This window comes from Schistocerca nitens, chromosome 6, assembly GCF_023898315.1.
Source record: "Schistocerca nitens isolate TAMUIC-IGC-003100 chromosome 6, iqSchNite1.1, whole genome shotgun sequence".
In the NCBI taxonomy this organism is placed as follows: Eukaryota; Metazoa; Arthropoda; class Insecta; order Orthoptera; family Acrididae; genus Schistocerca; species Schistocerca nitens.
In genome coordinates this window covers 309694390-309697993 of record NC_064619.1, presented here as the reverse complement: position 1 = coordinate 309697993, position 3604 = coordinate 309694390, and the positions used below count along the sequence as shown (strand labels likewise).

The 3604-nt window shown below is 47.5% G+C and overlaps 1 non-coding gene across 1 annotated transcript; it reads left to right on the top strand.

The window, feature by feature from the left end:
- The first annotated feature begins 1251 nt into the window (after nt 1-1251).
- Trnat-ugu (transfer RNA threonine (anticodon UGU)) lies at nt 1252-1326 on the top strand. Its single transcript has one exon. It is a non-coding gene; the product is annotated as a tRNA-Thr (tRNA).
- The last annotated feature ends 2278 nt before the right edge of the window (nt 1327-3604 follow it).

The window sequence follows — 3604 nt, the reverse complement described above, 5'->3', positions numbered from 1 at the left end:
TGCCATGCCAGGGTTTGTGATTAACGTTTCGGGTAATTGTCTGTACTAGGACTCGCAACGCATTGCAATGGATGACATCACAAGAGCACCTCGTATGAACACGTGTTCAGTGTCGTATGTCAGAAAGTGTGCTTTATAGGACCCATGGTTATACGACATTTTTGTCTTGTTTTGAAGCATACAATCATCCCCGGAAATATTGGATAGTTTTTTTGACAACCTGTGTCTCATTATACAACATACCCTTTAGGAGATACGACGTAATAAACACTGAGCTGCATGAAAACGAAACTGCAGGTGCCGGCCGCGGTGGTCTAGCGGTTCTGGCGCTGCAGTCCGGAGCCGCGGGACTGCTACGGTCGCGGGTTCGAATCCCGCCTCGGGCATGGGTGTGTGTGATGTCCTTAGGTTAGTTAGGTTTAAGTAGTTCTAAGTTCTAGGGGACTTATGACCTAAGATGTTGAGTCCCATAGTGCTCAGAGCCATTTTTTTTGAAACTGCAGGTCGAAATTCAGTAGAGATGCAGATGAAATAAGTATACAAATATGTATGAAATATAACTATATATATGACGGTAATATCTGTTCCCGAAAGAAAAGTTACCATGCAGCTTTGCTAGAAATGAAATGATAATTAAATAGACACCCTAGCTGCAAGCAGGCGTTGATACACTTCATTGGGGACATGTTGAAAATGTGTGCCCCGACTAGGACTCGAACCCGGGATCTCCTGCTTACATGGCAGACGCTCTATCCATCTGAGCCACCGCGGGCACAGAGGATAGTGCGTCTGCAGGGACTTATCCCTTGCACGCTCCCCGTGAGATCCCGGGTTCCCGGGTTCGTGTCCCGGTCGGGGCACACATTTTCAACATGTCCCCAATGAAGTGTATCAACGCCTGCTTGCAGCTAGGGTGTCTATTTAATTATCATTTCATTTCTAGCAAAGCTGCATGGTCATCCACGGTAACTGTTCATTCGGGAACAGATACTACCGTCATATATAGTTAAAAATATGGGTTCCCGGCCTTTGACCTTCTTGTGCGAACGCACACGCTATGCCCGAACTCGTACGGGACTTGGTAGATAAATCTGCCACGAGTAATGAGTATGATGGGCAAACATCTATTAGGCGCACTACGAATGTAGTGTTGTGGACATGTTGGGAATGTGGATCTCACGGGGAGCGTGCAAGGGATAAGTCCCTGCAGACGCACTATCCTCTGTGCCCTGCAGACGCACTATCCTCTGTGCCCGCGGTGGCTCAGATGGATAGAGCGTCTGCCATGTAAGCAGGAGATCCCGGGTTCGAGTCCCGGTCGGGGCACACATTTTCAACATGTCCCCAATGAAGTGTATCAACGCCTGCTTGCAGCTAGGGTGTCTATTTAATTATCATTTCATGTATGAAATATGTTAAATATATGTGAAATATACACTGACTTGACAAAAGTCATGGGGTGCCTCCTAATATCGGGTTGGACGTCCTTTTACCCGGCGTAGTGCAGAAACTCTACTTGGCATGGACTCAACAAGTCTTTGGTAGTCCCCTGCAGAAATATTGCGCCGTGCTGCCTCTGTAGCCATCCATTATTGCGAAGGTGTTGACGGTGCTCGATTATGTCTCATAAATGTTCGATGGGTGGCTCGAATTGTCCAGAATGTTCTTTAAAACAATTGCGAACAATTGTGAGCCGGTGACATGGCGCACTGTCATCCATAATTGTTTGGAAACATGAAGTCCATGAAGGCTGCGTATGGTCTCCAAGTAGACGAACATAACCATTTCCAGTCAACGATCGGTTCAGTTGGACCACAGGACCAAGTCCATTCAATGTAAACACAACTCACATCGTTAAGGAGCCACCACCAGCTTGCACAGTGCCTTGTTGACAACTTGGGTCCATGGCTTCGTGGGGTCTGCACCATACTCGAACCCTATCATTAGCTGTTACCAACTCAAATCGGGGCTCATCTGACCAGGCCACGATTTTCCAATAGTTTAGCGCCCAAACGATATGGTCATGTGCTCAAGAGAGGCGCTGCAGACGATGTCGTGCTATTAGGAAAGGCTCTCGCGTCGGTCGTCTGCTGCCACAGACCAGTAACGCCAAATTTTCCACACTGTTGTAACGAATACGATCGTCGTACGCTCCACATTGATATCTGTGGTTATTTCACGCAGTATTCCTTTTCTCTTGGCACCGATAACTCAACGCAAACGGTACTGTGTTTGCCATAGTGAGGGGTACTGCCTGAAATATGGTAGTCTCGGCAAACTCTTGACACTGTGGAACTCGTAATATTGAATTCCCTAACGATTTCCGAAGTGGAATGTCCCATGTGTCTAGCTCCAACCACAGATTCTGCGTTTCGCCTGTTAATTCCTGTCGAACTGCCATAATCACTTTCGGACACCTCTTCACACGAATCGTCTAAGTACAAAATGGCTTTTATACCTTGTGTACGGGTTAATACCGACATGTTGCTATCTCATGACTATTGTCACCTCGGTCTATGTGGCATGTGCGTAAGAGGGCAAGGTTGGTTGGTTGGTTTGTGGGATTAAAGGGACCAGACTGCGATGGTCATCGGTCCCAAGAGGGCAAGGGCACGGGTGAAAAGCTGCTCCTAGACTCCTGCATCGATTTCAGCCAAAATTGGTACGCATATTACATACTATCTGTCCAGAAATGCTATGGATTAAGATCCAGCAACATCCTATTGCGATGGGGGTGATGACGTGGACAGAGGAAGGGGCATGATGAAATGGACAGAAAGTAGAGGAGGGAGGGAAGATGAACAGACAGAGGTGAGGAGGAAGAGATAGAGGGGGAGGAGATGGAAATAAAGGGGACGGGTGGAGGAGATATACAGAAAGGGGGAGGAGGAGATGGACTAACAGAGGACTGGAACAAATTACTGGCCATTAAATCTGCTACACCAAGAAGAAAGGCAGATGATAAACGGGTATTCATTGGACAGATGTATTATACTAGAAATGACATATGATTACATTTTCACGCAATTTGGGTGCATAGATCCTGAGAAATCAGTACCCAGAACAACCACCTCTGGCCGTAATAACGGCCTTGATACGCCTGGGCATTGAGTCAAACAGAGCTTGGATGGCGTGTACAGGTACAGCTGCCCATGCAGCTTCAACACGATACCACAGTTCATCAAGACTAGTGACTGGCATAATGTGACGAGCCAATTGCTCGGCCACCATTGACCAGACGTTTTCAATTGGTGAGAGATCTGGAGAATGTGCTGGCCAGGGCAGCAGTCGAACATTTTCTGTATCCAGAAAGGCCTGTACAGGACCTGCAACATGTGGTCGTGCATTATCCTGCTGAAATGTAGGGTTTCGCAGGGATCGAATGAAGGGTAGAGCCACAGGTCGTAACACATCTGAAATGTAACGTCTACTGTTCAAAGTGCCGTCAATACGAACAAGAGGTGACCGAGACGTGTAACCAATGGCACCCCATACCATATTGCCGGGTGATACGCCAGTATGGCGATGACGAGTACACGCTTCCAATGTGCGTTCACCGCGATGTCGCCAAACACGGATGCAACCATCATGATGCTGTAAACAG